A 16217-nucleotide genomic window follows, 5' to 3' on the forward strand; every position below is an offset into this window, starting at 1 on the left:
CAGGCAGGGAGAGAAAAAACATCTCTCTCATCTATCTAGTTATGGAACCAAGATTAGAGATTAAAAAAACCCAACAAAGCAAAACTAAAACAACCCTTCCAGTTATCAGCTCACATAGTCAGTTTAAAACTGGGTTCATGAGCTTTGGGGTTTATTTTAAATTTTCTCCAGTATTCTTGTGGCGATAGTAATACTCTTGTATTAATTAAAACTTTTTAGATGTCTGTCTTGAAGGGGCTTTTACTTGCTGTCCAGAAAGTAAGATGGGGTTTTTTTGTTGTTCTTTTTTGCTGGTTCTTGAGAACAGTGCTTAAAAGAAATAGACTTGGGGAATATTTCAGAGAGAAAAATGTGATAGCAGTCTGGAGCTTTAGGTACTGTTCTGTTCCGGTTGTCCTTCTCTTTTCACATTCCCTTTTGCTTAGTTGTGTGACTCTAGCTTTGTGAATGTCTTTTGTAGGCCAAGTGTTCTTGATGCCAGGAGGCAGTACCTCTGACACATTCAAGATACTGGGAAGAAATAAATAACTTGCCTGCAGCTTATGAAGTTATACCTTCTAAAGAAAGCTCCTGATTTATTCGGGAACAGTGAAGTGTCTCAGCACCCCCATGCTCCTTCTCCCCCCCCCCCCCCCCCAAATATTGGAGTATGTAAGAACAAAGGCATGGTGACTTTCTAATCCCTTCATGAAAGGTAAGCACATTCTGATAAGATAAGTTTTATAAATGCCTTGTGGTATCCTAGTTTTTATCTTGATGGACTAACCTGATCTCAGGCTATGACAAGGTGACCCACTTAGTGGATGATGGAAAGGTTGCGGATGTTGTCTACCTAGACTTCAGTAAAGCTTTTCACACTATTTCCCATGGCATTCTCCTGGAGAAACTGGTTGCTTGTGGCTTGGACGGGCATATGCTTTCGTGGGTAAAAAACTGGCTAGATGGCTGAGCCAAAAGAGCGGTGGTGAGTGGAGTTAAATCCAGCTGGTGGCTGGTCACAAGTGGTGTTCCCCAGGGCTCAGTATTGGGGCCAGTTCTGTGAAATATATTTATCAGTGATCTGGATGAGAGGATCGAGTGTGCCCTCAGTAAGTTTGTAGATGACACCAAGTTGGGCGGGAGTGTTGATCTGCTGGAGGGTAGGAAGGCTCTGCAGAGGGATTTGGACAGGCTGGATCGATGGGCCAAGGCTAATCATCTGAGATTCAGCAAGGCTAAGTGCCAGGTCCTGCACTTGGGTCACAACAACCCCATGCAACACTACAGGCTTGGGGAAGAGTGGCTGGAAGGCTGCCTGGCGGAAAAGGGCCTGGGGTGTTGGTCAACTGCCAGCTGAATATGAGCCAGCAGTGTGCCCAGGTGGTCAAGAAGGCCAATGGCATCCTGACTTGTGTCAGAAATAGTGTGGCCAGCAGGAGCAGGGAAGTGATTGTCCCTTTGTACTTGGCACTGGTGAGGCCGCACCTGAATACTGTGTTCAGCTCTGGGCCACTCACTGCAAGAAAGACATTGAGGTGCTGGACCGTGTCCAAAGAAGGGCAATGAAACTGGTGAAGGCTCTAGAGAACAAGTCTTACAAGGAGTGGCTGAAGGAACTAGGGTTGCCTAGTCTAGAGAGAAGGAGGCTGAGGGGAGACCTTATTGCACTCTACAACTACCTGAAAGGAGGTTGTGGCAAGGTGGGTGTTGGTCTCTTCTCCCAGGTAACAAAGATAGGACGAGAGGAAATACCCTCAAGTTGCGCCAGGGAGGTTTAGATTGGATATTAGGAAAAATTTCTTCACCAAAAGGGTTATCAAGCATTGGAACAGGCTGCCCAGGGAAGTGGTTGAGTCACCATCCCTGGAGGTATTTTAAAGATGTGTGGATGTGGTGCTTAGGGACATGGTTTAGTGGTGGACTTGGTAGTGTTAGGTTAACATTGTGTTAGGTTGGACTCAATGATCTTAAAGGTCCTTTCCAACCTAAATGATTCCACAATTCTATGGTGTTTAGTGAAATTAACTTAAACCTGTGTTTTGAAATAGTGATTATGAAGGAACTGAGATTGGGTTGTAATTGGCTAGAAGCTCAAATAGTGGAGAATGTTGGGTTGGTTGTAAGAATCAAGCTGTTAAGTCACACTTAGTTGTGGCAGGCAGGCAAGTCCCTGAAAGAAACATTAGGGTAGTGGCTTACCTGAATAATTATGTGCACTTTGTGCTGTGTAATTGAAATGGCTAGGTTGTTAAACCCATTTTTTTCTAGTAGTAAAGGCAGCTAGTATTTTACATGTGATAGTAAATAAAGGCTCTTTATTCTAAATGTCATATTTTAAGATAACGTAAACTTTGAGAAGCTATATTCTTCCTGCATGCTTCCAGTTTCCAATACACAGAGTAAATGATAGCATGGCTGAGTTAAAGTCTTTGGAGGTTCACCCTATGCTTAAGTATATTTGTTAGACTATTGTGGATTTGGAAGAGGAAGGAGATAGTCTTTCATCTAGCTTTAACTGGATTTAAAAAATACATATGATGACTTCCAGGCATGGTGACTGTTGTGTTTTTTAATTGGGACGAACTGTAAATATTAAGGGGACTTCACAAAATGTTCATTTAGCAGATTTTTCCAGTGGATTTCCTTAAGGGATTATCTGCACTATCTTAGACCTGAGCACACGGAAGTAAAGTTACACTACTTGCATGTATGTTTGTCTTCTTTTCTGAACTGCAGCTGAAGTATATATCTAATTGTCAGCAGTTTACTCTGGTTTGGCATTCATATGTTCCACAAGCATTGCTGTGAGAGACTAAAAGGGATAACTGTTTCTAAGCATGCAGCAGAATGCCCTATTTTGATAGGTCTGGTACAGACATAATAATACTTGCTTGTTGGCAAGCTGAGAAATAACTTCTTGGAAGAAGAACTCCTCCTAGTGAGTGTCCATCCTGTGTTCTGCACCATCTGATTAAGTATTGCCCTTTTGCAGGGCAGAAGAACAGCTTACACTTACTTTGCTTAGAATCATAGAACCATAGAATGGTTTGGGTTGGAAGGGACCTTCAAAGATCATCTAGTCCAACCCCTCTGCCATGGGCAGTGACATCTTTCACTAGATCAGGTTGCTCAAAGCTCCTGACCCTGGACACTTCCAGGGATGGGACATCCACAGCTTCTCTGGGCAGCCTGTTCCAGTGTCTCACCACCCTTGTAAAACTTTCTTCCTTATATCCAATCTAAAGCTACCGTCCTTCAGTTTAAAACTATTGCCTTTTGTCTTGTCACTGCAGGCCCCGGTGTAACAAGTCTCTCTCCATCTTTCTCATAAGCCCCCTTTGAATATTGAAAGGCCACAATAAGGTTTCCCCAGAGAAGTTGCTTCTCCAGGCTGAACAACCCCAACTCTCTCAGCCTTTGCTTATAGGAGAGGTGTTTCATCCCTCTGATAATTTTTGTGGCCCTTATCTGGACCTGCTCTAACAGGTCCATGTCTTTCTTGTACTGGGGGACACAGAGCTGTACTCTACGAACGTATGCATTACTCAGGGTGGGGTATCATGAGAGTGAAGTAGATGGGGAGAATCACCTCCTTTGATTTGCTGGCCATGCTTCTTTTTATGCAGCCCAGGATACAATTGACTTTCTGGGCTGCAAGCATGCATTGCCGGCTCATGTCCAATTTTCTTCTCATCGGTATCACCAAGTCCTTCTTTCCTGGGTTGCTCTTGATCCCTTCATCCCTCAGCCTGGATTGATATGGGGGATTTCCCTGACCTAGGTACAGGACCTTGGACTTGGCCTTGTTGAACTTCATGAGGTTCACATTGGCCAACTCTTCAAACCTATCAAGGTCCCTCTGGATGACATCCCTTCTGTCAAGCTTATCAACTACACCACTCATCTTGGCGTCAGCCACAAACTTGATGAGAGTGCACTCAATCCCACTATGTCAGTGATGAAGATACTGTGATAGTCTAACAAATTGTAGCCAATGTCTCAAACATTTGTTAAAGAACTTTGGTGGAGAAGATGGCCTCTGTAGAAGTGCAGGAGTTGTGTGAACAGGAAACTGTGGCTGGAGGAGAAGGCCCCATGGGGGGTGGGACTGCGCTTCTCCAAAGCCACACTTGCTTATCTTAAGCAACCACGAGAAGCAGTACAATGTATGCGCCGGACAGAAAGGTCAGACAGTGGTCATGCCTGCAGGAAGGGAGAAGCAACTCCCTGATGATGCCCCCCCAAGCCCACCAACCCCTTTCCAGACAATCCCAGCAATGTGAACTGCGCATGGCGAGAACACTGACTCATTTCTGGAACGTTCCTGAGCTCACACTGCACTTGCTCAATGACGGCAAATCCCCACCTACAGGGGTGGACCCTTTAGGTATAAAAGAAGGTAGGAGGAGGTCTTAGTCTGCCCTCTGGAACTGGACCTCTAGGTTGGCTGGACCAATGCTGGACCCAGGACTGGTGAAATCCTTTTCTTCCCTCTTTCTTCCTCTCTCTCTCTTTCTCCATAGCCCGCTACCCCCCACCCCTCCCAACAGTCCCTACACCTCATCCTTTTAAACATAAAACTGTTGACCAAATCTGGGACTAGGAGTGGATCTAGCCACCTCTGGGCTCTTCTTTGAGAAAAAGTCTAGAAGGCAAGGGGGTCCACTGTGAACCTCGTGTCTCAATGGGAGGGCTCTCATTTTCTTATTCTTTTTTTCCATTTCTTTTTCTATACCTCTCTTCTCCTTTCAAACAGTGGCTTAATGACATGATGCAAGGTTCATATTGATAAGTTCACTTGTACTTGGGCAAGGTTAGCTTGGTTGAATAAATGTTGATTGTTGTTGAACTCTCCTGGTGTCATTTCACCTCAATTCTGACAAAGGAGATCCACAAACCTGCGTCATGCCAACCTTGGGATGCGACACACACTGGATAGTACTGGTCCCAGTACAGACCCTTGGGGGACACCACTCATTACTGGCTTCCACATGGACATTGAGCCATTGACTGTAACTCTTTGGAGGTGGCCATCCAGCCAATTCTTTATCCATCTAACAGTCCATCCATCAAACCCATCTCTGTCCAATTTAGTTGGAACATGTTTCTGTGAACATGATTGGAGACACCTATTAGGTTACTTGGTAAAGCTCATCTGCACGCCCACAAAGGAGTGCAAAGAGGCAGTGGTGGGAGAGATGGGATAACCATACCCTGCCTAACTACTTGCAGGAGCCATCAACTTGTCAAAGGCCCACCTCCACAAGCCCAGAGGAGCACCAGGGCACAATGGCAGGCAGGGAACCCAAACTGAGGACACAGAGAAGGGCACACCCCATCAGGTGTGTAACCTAACCAGGGCTGCTGTCCCTGGAAAGCCATCAGCCCCATTGTCCAGACATGACATCCATGACCATGAGACAATGCCTGAGTGCCTTTTGGACTGGGGGCTGGAGGTGTTACTGCCAGGGGTATGGGACATATAGGGTGCAGGGGAAGAGCATTTTGGGATTGCAAAGGACTTACGGGATGTTTCATGGAGGAGCCAAAGGCAGGGGAAGAGAGGCATTTAGGTGATTTGGGGAGGAACAAACACAGGAAAACAGAGGGGCAAGGGGATTTAGAAGACCAGGCATGTGTAAGTAGTTGGCTGGTCAGTACATGTGTCTGGCCATGCCCTGTGTCTGCTCAGTGCAGTCTGTCTTACTTTCTCAAAATCCTTTCTAACTCCTTCCTGGGTGAGGGGTGTTCTGTTCAGTGTGCTTGTGTGTCTGTGGGGGCCTGAGTGTCAGCAGCTGCAAGTCAGACCATGGGTCGGAGGTCCCGGGGTGCCAGCAACTGGAGGGACTGGCATGAGTGGGCTTAAGTGCCAGCAACAGGACTGGGACCTCAGGTCACTGAGGCCCGTGCGTCCATTGTGCCAGGAACTGGAGCAAGTGAGGGTCTGGGTATTGCAGCTGGAGTGGGACTGCAGAACAGAGGCAATGTGTGCCTGACTGCCAGCAGCTGGAGAGACTGGAGTGAGTGAAACCAAGTGCCAGATGCTGGGGTAGGACCGGGGCTCAGAAGCCCTTGTGTCCCTAGTGCCAGTAATTGCAGTGAGTGAGTGTGCATTAGTGAAGAGCAAGCCAGGCTAGCCTGCATGTAGGTGAAGTGGCGAGGTGTGTGTGCCTCTCTAGCGGGGAGGCTGGAGGAGGAGCTGGCTGTTGGAGTGACCAGGTGAGTCCAGCTGGCTGCCATGGACACTGTAGGACCTGGGGATCTCTAAGGGTGGGAGTCCTGGTGAGTGTGAGGCTCTAAGGGCAAGACCACAGAGAACTGGGGACTGGCTACTGGGAGACCAGTGGAGTGAGTCTCAGCCATCTGTGTGTATGTGTGCCTGTGTGTCTCTGAGGGTGTGAGGCCATGGTGGGGGTAGAGCGGGGGGAACTACTGGGGAAGCAGGAGAGTCCCAGCAAGCTCTGTGTTCGCATGTGTGTGCACATGTGTACCAACAACCAGACCCCAGGCAGTCTATAGCAGCAACTGGAGTGGGGCAGTGGCCTCAGGCCTGTATGTCCAGGTGACAGCAATTGTGGAGACTGGGGTCCAGCAGACAGCTACTGGGCAGACTGGGGGTCTGAGTCCAGCTGCTGGGTGCATCCACCTTGCACCTGTAAGTATGTATTCTCACTAGAGGACCCCCATTCTGCTCAGCCAGAGAGGGGAGCAGGATGAGGCTGTTGGTGCTGTTTGTGTTCACGTGTGTGCCGTTAGTGTCTGTGTCACTGGCTGTGTTGTGTATGTGTTGTATACGTGTGCGCTGTGTGTGTGTGCCTACTGGAAATACGGGCTCAGCTTCACTACTAGTTGTATCTGGGGGCCAGGAGGTGCTGCAGCATTGCCTCTTGGGCTGCCAGGTGCAGCCTGATTTTCCCTTAAATCTCCTTTGGTGCTCTGCCTTTCACCTCCACCATGTTCACCAGTGGAGAAATCAGTCATCTCTCTTGAATCTTTTCAGAGGAGAAGAACAAATCCTGTAAGCAGGCTGAAAGGTAAAGTGGCTTTCCTTGCAAGAGTATTGTAATAGAGGATGGCACTCATTGCTGTGAGTAATATTAGATGATTTAAAATCCTTCTTTGGGACCAATTGTGTATTAGTTTTTAGTAGTGATTTAGCCATGTAACAATGAGGCAAATACTCAGAAAAGTGAAGGAAGTAGCATACTATTCTTGCAGGCCATCTCTGTTTTTTCTGAGATGATGAAAAATTAATACCCTAATTTCCACTGGAACTGGAGAAACCTGACCTATTGTTTAGTTCATATGTGATGTGATCTCTGCAAATTGCTCAACACACCCATGAAACGTTCACAGAACTGAAATGCAGTATTCCACTCAACAGAAGATAAACCTAAAGTAAGAACACCCCCCCCCCCCTCCTCCGAACAAATGCATCAGGAAGCATGCTGCTCTCTGTATCCTGGGGGTTGTTCTGATTTCACAATGATGTCAAAATACTGTGTACTGATTCAAATTAAATGCATGCTGTGTTTGTGCTCAGTAGATCTTTGTTTTAAGAAGACAGAGACAACAAATGTGTAAAGGCTGTTTTTAATTTCTTCTTCTGTTTGGGTGGGGGAGTGTGTCCTTTTTCGGTGTTATTAAGATGTATACCTGCTTTATTGAAGTTAGGGCACTGGTGCCATCTGGTGGTGTTAGTACCTTCCCACAAATGGGAAGAACGATTTGTGAGTTCCACTGAGGTGTGAGAAGTTTCTGGCATGATACTAAAAAGAGTACGTGGATACATTTGCTGCCTTACCATATAATTATGTGGTTGAAGTAAGTCATAAAAGCCTGCACATGGTCTGTTAACCATAACTTGGCTTGCTAAAGCAAATTTAAATCTTTAGCCATATTTTTTTCTGCTCAACAAAATGGTTTGGGTTTAGTAGTTTATTTTACTAAATAGTGCTTTGCAAACACAACATAAAGAATTTTGTTGAAGTTTACAATATTTGAAAGCTCAATCTGGAAGAAGAATTTTATTTTGTTATTGCATTTTGCTAAACCCAGCACAATCTTCTCACTGCTAGTATGTTTGAAGTTACTGTTCTCTTTAAGTAGATGATACATTAAATTTGAAAGTAAAAATTTAACAACATAAACCTGACAACAGTTGAAATAAACAACTTTGATATTTGAAGCTAAAGCAAACACAAATACTGTTTTCTTTATCCTTCCATCTCTTAAAAAAGGTGTTCTGCATCTTAACTTGTTTACCTGAGGTAACGTGCTCATCGTTCTGTAGAGTACTGTATAGGCTTTATTGACCTTGTTAGCAATGACAGTAGGACTACAACTACTTCTCCAGTTGTCTTGAAATAAATTTCTGACACTCAAATATCTTGCCTTGTGATGGAAAGTTTTGCAGAAGTGCAAGGTACTTAATATTATGTTGGTGGGGTTTTTTTAATTTGTTTCACTTCACCATAATTCTTTTGATTTGTTGCAGGTCAGCATGATATTATTCTAATAAGTTACTGCTAAATGAATTTCCTTATGAAACAGAGGTCTGTCTGTTCAGCTATTAACAATTTATATCTTTCTATTGCAATTGGCTACAATAACAGGCTATTTTTATGTTTTAATCCAGCTAGTTGAAGAGGCACAATTCTGTGCTTGTATTTCTTCTTAATCTCTGACCACATGACCATGCAAAACTGCCTTCGGTTGCATCATGCTGAAAGCGTGAATGAGACTTCCCTTTAACCAGGCATTAGTTCTCTAGTTACATGGTTATGTTCACCATGTTAGGAGCCTTTATTGGATCCTATCTTGATGGAATGAAGTGTTTGCAGGCCTGTTCAGCTAATGTAGATTGTGGAATCAGATGGAAACAGCTGTTAAAATTGAAAATACTTAGTAGTATTTAAGAATTTAATATTAATGTTTAAATTAATATTTAAATAGTTATCAATATTTATTTGATGTCTTTAAGAATAATTAAACTGGCTGCCATAGCAAGGACTGTCTTTTTTTCTACAGTTTAATTTAACTAGCTGTAGACCTAGGTTTGTTTACTGGGTTTCATCTGCATGCAGTTACGGAGAAAAGCATGTGAGGCTTATGCTTGGCATAAGCCAGACCATCATAAGCATCAGATTTGAAAATTTTCTTTCTTACACTAAGTTTTGGGTCTGAGTAAAGTTCCATTGTGTAATGTTTTGTGTTTAGAACTGTGACTTTCCCTTTAATGACACTGTCCTTTTGAATTGAGGTATACCTGCTGCTTCTATTAATGTTTTCATTAAGCTTTCAGTGCTGTATGACCTTAGTACCTTTCAGTAATTATTCAGCAAAATCACTAGCATTTGCCACATAGAACTTTTTTTCTCAGGCTCGCTCCACTGTGACCACTATACTTCTTCTTTTTAATTAATATTATTATGCTATATTCCAGCAAAAGAAAAAGATATGTGCTTATCCTTTTAAAATAGAGCAAGGTTGTAATGGTTTGTAAATCTTTCAGGCATTCTCTTCAGTTCTGGATTTGTACCTGGTAAGAGTAACTTCCTGTTTTGCTTTACAAAGCTGGGTGGTACAAACGAGAGTTACAGTTTGTTAATCTGTCAAGTTACCAAGAGCAGTCATAGCAGTTGAACAGTCCTTTGAAGAAAATCGATTTAGGAATATTGGTGCTCACTTTGGACTTGTTAGTGTGCAGGATCAGTAGAGTGGTCCACTTGCCCTGTCTCCAACAACTGTCTAGATATAAAAATGAACTGAATTTCCTTGTCTTTAGATTTTATAGTGCATCACTGTCTTCCTGTAACCAGAACATGAAGAATATGGTGGTGATTTAGGACCAACTTGGTTGTTGGCTTTTTCCTCACAAGTTGAGTGCCACTTTTTTCTTCCAGCTGAACCAAAATGTTAGCTTGTTCTCTTCAGTAGCAGTGAGGGAAGATGCATGACAATTCCTATTGAAAGACTGTTACTCAGAAGCTTATGTTCTGATGTGCTCTTGCAATGGTGATAAGCCTCTGACTTGGTTTCTTCAGAAGCAGTGTCATTGACTGCTCTGTTCTCCACATTTTGCTGCAGAAATAGATCTTTTTTGTGGCAAATGCTTTCTGGAGTTTCTTGTCCTGTCCATATGAGGGGCTTTCCATCCTTAGTGAGGACTTTTTTTGTGGGTTCCAACAAAACAGCATCTCATGCAACTGCGTTGCTTTCACTTAGTAGTAATTATTTCTCTGAATGCAGTCCTAAGAGGTTCATCTTTATTTGCATTGTACTGAAGTTCTTGCCTAGTGCTATCATTAATATCTTGTTGTATCATTGTATTTATAATTCCCTTAGCGCTATAAGAGTAAAGTCAGTAACTACAGGCTACGCCTTTGATTTTTTTGGAGCAAGAAGACGGAAGTCATAGTACTCTTTACTCGTCTCTGTAACATCTGAGTATTTCCTGTGTGAATCAACTTAATAAGAAAAATTGCCGCCTTCTGTCAAGCTAATCTATTCATGTGAGATTATCCTTTGGCAAGGTGATGCAGAGGGGTTTTTGGTGTATTGTGTTGTTTTGTTGTGGGTTTTTTTTTTGGGGGGGTATAATTTTATTTTGGAAAATATCTAGGGATTCTGGAAATATGAATTATTTCCTTGAAAGTATTTTTGGAAACTTAAACTACAGAGAGCAGATTACTTGCAAATATAGCTTGCAAACTGAGAAAAATAGTCATCTGGCTATGGATCTCCAATCCCAAATCTTTTCTTTTCTTACAGACTGATCACTATCTAGTCCATAGGTTGTGGTTCAAGGTTTCTGCTTATTTATTTGGTTATTTTCCCTGTCATTTGTGAAGATAATGAATTTCTTTTCATTTTACCATCACATCGTGAGAGGACTACTTGAATTTTTTTGAGTAATCTTCCTTGTCTATTTGTGTCCTTTCATAGGAGACTGTATTACATCCCCGCCCCCCCCACCCCCCTTGAGGATCTAATTTTGGCAGTCTTTTCACTCTTTATTTTTCTTACTCAGAAGTGTCTGTTCCGCTGTTATCTTAAATTAATATAGATACTTAGATACTGATAGGTGAATTTACGGATCTAAGTATTTCTTTGTGGCAGCTGCGTTTTGAGGAATTTTGGATGTTAACTTTCAGACTATTTTTCTGTCTTTTCAGGTCTCTGGATGGCAGACTCTAAAAAGAAACGCTGTTTTAAGAGGTATGCCTCATGTAGGCCAAAATATTCCTGGTTAGTGTATATGTAAATGATAAGGCCATACTTCTAAGGAGTAGCTCTGCTGATCCTCTCTGTAAGCTTGCATGACTAATAGTTTTCAGTGCTGAAATCTCTCTGAAAGGTGAAAGCTTGTACAGAGACATTCAGAGTTGTCTTGTTGGTGACACAGTTTTAGTAGAGAGATCTGTAATACATTGCTTACCTTTTTGCTTGATCATCTTAATAGAACGCTGCTTTAGTGGATGAAGTATAGCATGAACAAAACCAGTTGACTATCTGACATGTGCATATCCCCTGCCAACCTCTCCTGACTCTGTGTGCGTGTGGTTTTGTTTATTTGCTTGGGTTTTTTTAATTGGGAATATAGTCCGGAGGCCTCTGTAATTGTCTTTACTCGCTTCCTCCTGGTGTGATACAAGACTTACCAGCCAGTGAGAGGCTGACACTGTGCCAACAGTGTGGTATAAAATAATGTCAGTTGGAACCAAGATGAAGAAATACTGATCTTTGTGCAAGTGATCATCTTTGCGTATTAGCTGGATGTGTGGAACATTTTATGTGTTTGGGGTTTTGTGTGCCAGCACTTAAAGGGACTGCCTCTTCTCTTGCCATTGTTGGTATGTTGTTTCTGAATGATTCATTGCTTTACAGCTGTTAGGAAAGCAGACTCTTCAAAATTGAATTGGAGAGCTCTTCTATTATGTCTCCCATCCATTTCAGGACTCATAAATGGCAGATGTTAGGAAAGTAGGCTTTGTTTGTCCAAGAGAAAGATTGGTCTAACCCAGTCTTTTCAGGGCTCTTGTTCTTCCAATTTTTTTTAAACAGGACCTCTTATTTCTTTTTAGGCATGTTTCAGGTCTCCAAAACTTTAGAAGGTTTCCTATTTCTCTAAAGCAGTACAGTGCCGATTTGTTTTGTTCTGACTCAAAAATAATTCCCAGTGTGAAGTACTAACAACTTGGGTTAAAAGTGACTTTTCAGCTATTGACTGAGATATGGGTGTTGCTGGTTCTTACACTGTGTTTACAAAGGTCCTAAAGAAAATGATGCTAAGAATAAGGGAAGAGATTGCCATTTTCAACACACCTGTGGACAGACGTCAAGAAGCTGGTGGTGTACTATACTATTCCTGGAGGTGCATACTTGTAGGATGAGAGGCATTGCACTCAAGTTGCAACACAGGACATTCCTATGAGACAGTAGGAGCACTTTTTGCCAGTGGGGGTGTTCAGACCCTGGAACAGGTTGGCTAGAGAGGCTGTGGAATCTCCGTTCTTGAAGGTTTTCTGAATGGAGCAGGAATGGGCCCACAGCAACTCAGTTTAAGTAGGCCTACTTTGAGTGCAAGGTTGGATTAGAGCAGTTTGGAGGTTACTTCTGATCTACATTATCCTATAAATCTATGTAACCTGCTGAGGGGCCACTTTTTTGTGTTTACATTTCCTGTAAAAACATGTGAGGTTCAGGCTGGTGTGTTTTGTTGTGTGTTGGGTTTGGGTTTTTTTTTGGTTGTGGTTTTTTTGTTTGTTTTTTTTTGTTTTTTTTTTTTTTTTTTCAAAAAAAGCATCTATATTTGAGAAGTGTTTTGTGATAACAGAACTGAGGAGTTAAGAGTAACTTCTTCCTATTCCAGCAACATGGTTTTCAGGGAAAGGGATCAAGCTTTGGCTTTGGTGTTCACTTGTTGGCTAGGTAAAGTGTGAGAAACTTTCATTTTTTTTTAATCAAATGTCACTGTTCATTCAGTGGATTGAGAATCTCAGAAAGTTATCTACAGTTCTTACAGTTTATTTGAGATTGCTTGCTGTAGTAGGTTACTATTTAAGCAGGTAACTTTGTGTAGAAGAGCTAATGAACTGCTGTGTCATACAGATTTGCCTTGCTTGGCTTTGGCTTTCTCAAAACTGAATTAAAGTAGGATGTTTCTGTTGTCTGCTAATGCCATAGGGATTTGATGGGAGCTGAAGGTTTCCAGTGTTCAACTGTGAAAAAGGGGCTATTGGATTTGGAAAACGATATTGTAAATGTCCAGTTTCTGGTCTGTCCTCTGAAGTTGCCTGCTTTTATATAGGATGATAACTTTCTTTGAGACTTCTGCTTCTGAACTTGGCTGTGATTCTGTGAAAGATTCAGAAGCTCTTATGCATGCATCTTCTACACAGTGACTGATTGGTCACATTACAAAATAAGGCAATTCAAATAGTCTGAGTTTATTGTAGAGGTTTGCTTTTCATACTAACTCCTGTGCAGTCTACTGAGTTTATAAAGTCTCTGTAACAAAGAAGCTTAATTTGGAGATATGTTTTTGTTTTGTTTTGATTTTTGAAATTTTATGCAAGAAGGCATCAGCCTAGCTGGTGCTTTTGAAAAGTAAACTTATTGTCCCCTCCTATTATTACTTCAGGCTGGTGTGTGTGACTAACCTCAACCTCATTCTGCCAGCTTTCTTTTTAAGGGAACCAATTTTAGATGTTGAGTTCATGCTAACTTCATTGAATTGTTGTCTGTGTAATTATGACTGTTGCTCGAAGTACTCAATGAGCAGCTTGAGAGCAGTCAAACAGTAAGAAATTCAGCTTGTCTATCACATGGGTAGTCAAAGGTAGTGTAATAGTGTGTAGTAAGTTCGTAAGATAATTCAGGTTGGAAAAGACATCAGACAATCATGTAATCCAACTGCTTAAATCAGAGTAAGCTATGAGGTCAGACCAGGTTGCTCAGTGCTTTATCCAGTTGTCTGAACATTTCCGTGCTCTTAAGCTGGAAGCTCACTTGGGAATGTGTATTCAGAGATGGTTTTGGACTCTTGGTTTTCTTCTTAAGGTTAGATTACTTGTTTTGGAAGTTTCTGAATTCACTTTTAGCTTTCTTTTCAATGTATCATTGCTTAAGACATGGGAAGACGAGATTTGTGGAAGATACCACCTGGAGTTCAGATTTGGGAAAATCTCATTCCTTTTTTCAAACAGACAGTATTAAAGGGAAACCTGGGTTTGCCTAGAAAAGAGAAAAATAGGTTGGTTAAACCAAGCTGGCTAATCTTGGAAGTTCTTAGACAAACTTCATGTTTTGGACACTGTGTAGTCTTGCTGTTTAGTTCCAGTTTGTATGAGATTACTAACACAGATTAATTGCATGTGCAGAAACTTGTCAGTAGTCTAAGCAGAAGGATGTCATTTAATTCAGAATTGTTCAGAGAAATCCAGCAGCTGGTAAACATGCTTTTCCTCCTTTCTTTATGTTACTACATGTTAATATGGTAAAAGTAGCTCTTTGAGAGTGCTACCTAAATAGTAAAAACAGATGCTGAGACTTCTGAAGGATACTGAGATTTTCTCAAGATAGATGTCATCTTACTTTCATGGAAGCCTAGCAGTTAAAAAAGAAACAACTAGGTTTTCAGTTGCTTGGCTGATAAACTCAAATAATATTTCAACTGAAATTCACAAGTTGATTAGAGTGATTACAATCTTAAATTTTTAATAAATAGATTTTTAATTCATTACTGTACTTGTAATGTTGAAATAACGTGTAGCCTTATAAGTCAGGTGGAGTTAAGATGATATAGAAATAAGGCTTGGGGTTTTATTTATAATATGCTTGTCAGCATTAATGTCTTGGAAATTCTTTATACTTTGTTTGCTTCTAATCTTCAGATCTGATCCACATTTTTTCCCCTATAGCAGTGTACTTCAGTGTATATATGGTTCTTCGAAAACTATGTTTGGTGTGGTTTTTGTTGGGGTGATAAGAACTTGGCTGTCTTGTATGATGAAAGTGACTTTTAACTTTTGTTTGGCAGTAGGCTCTAGGAATATGGGAGTGTTGGGACTCCTTCCCAAGAGCCGATGTGTGGTTCAAATAGACTAGTACCCGTTCTGAGTTGATAGTTGTTTACATATTCCAGATAGGAACATGGAAGACATCCTGTATTAGCCACCTACCTGCATGGAGAGTTTCTTCCTAAGTGTTGTGAATGGTAGCTTAGCTTTGTATTTTGTAGTATGACTGTGCATCCTTTTCAAATACATTAATAAGGATAAAAAAGTGGTTGATGGTAACATTTGCAATTATGTTATTTATTTCTCTCTGAAGTGATACAGAACAGAGAGGTGATGAATGTGGAATTACTTTATGTTTTTAATTTGTTGCTGTTATTAATGAATTTAATTTCTTATGTGAGGCTGTAACATTAGTCTTTCTATTTCTTCTTTATATATATCAGTAGTTTTGCTAATAATCCCCCCCCCGGGGAAGCAATTCAAGTTGTCTTCAAAGTCTAAGTCTTTAAATATGTTGTCTAACTGAACTGACATCTTGGTAATATGCCATTTTGTTGCTAGCTCCTCCCTTCCATACTAAATAGAGATGAACTGGTCTGGTGGTTTTTGTTTTGTTTTGGTTTGGTTTTTTTAATATATTTAATGAGGCTTCCTGTTGTTACAGGTTAACTGTTTTGAAAAATGAGAGGCTTTCCAATTTTCTTGTTTTTCCTGAGACTAGAGGACACAGGTCTCAATTGCACAAGATGCAGGCTAAAGTGGAGTCTGACACTGACAGACTGCTTACAGACCTTAAAAGTTGCATTGATTATTGAGATTCAAGCTGTGTTGAAGCTATCTGTCTGGGCCTCTGCGTACACAGAGAAGAGACCATTATCTTGCTTTAGCAGCTGCAAGATAGCAGTGTGGGCCAGGCCTTCTGGAGAAATCTCCTCCTGTAGGTTTTGTCTTGTTTTGAAACATTGTCTAATGCCCTGGAAAAACCTGTTCCCATTCTACTGCAGCTTCCAATAGTTCCCAGTTTCTTTTCTTTAAACATCTAATGAGAGGGTTTTCCTGTCATTCCTGAAAGATGTATAAAATTTTCATAAGATTGATTTGACAGGCTTTCTGTGGATATTCTAGAAGACATGTATTTTTCCATTGCCAAGAAGTATATGATCTTGTTTCCCATTCAGTCAGTGAAGTGTGTATTATCTTTGCTATCCTTTTTTT

General features: G+C 41.5%; 1 protein-coding gene across 12 annotated transcripts in view; it reads left to right on the plus strand.

The window, feature by feature from the left end:
- PCGF3 (polycomb group ring finger 3) overlaps positions 1-16217 on the plus strand; it is a 63699-nt gene that overhangs the window by 23209 nt on the left and 24273 nt on the right. For 3 of the 12 annotated variants that reach the window (XM_075021776.1, XM_075021780.1, XM_075021774.1), the window contains one exon: positions 11157-11199. The exons of 6 other annotated variants lie outside the window; for them this stretch is intronic. The gene's annotated coding sequence lies outside the window, so the exon portion shown is untranslated. Of the gene's footprint in view, positions 1-636; positions 695-10326; positions 10515-11156; positions 11200-16217 lie in introns of those variants that run through there. 3 more of the 12 variants (XM_075021773.1, XM_075021775.1, XM_075021778.1) reach the window with 2 other exon arrangements.

The sequence above is a fragment of the Buteo buteo genome, chromosome Z (assembly GCF_964188355.1).
Source record: "Buteo buteo chromosome Z, bButBut1.hap1.1, whole genome shotgun sequence".
Lineage (NCBI taxonomy): Eukaryota > Metazoa > Chordata > Aves > Accipitriformes > Accipitridae > Buteo > Buteo buteo.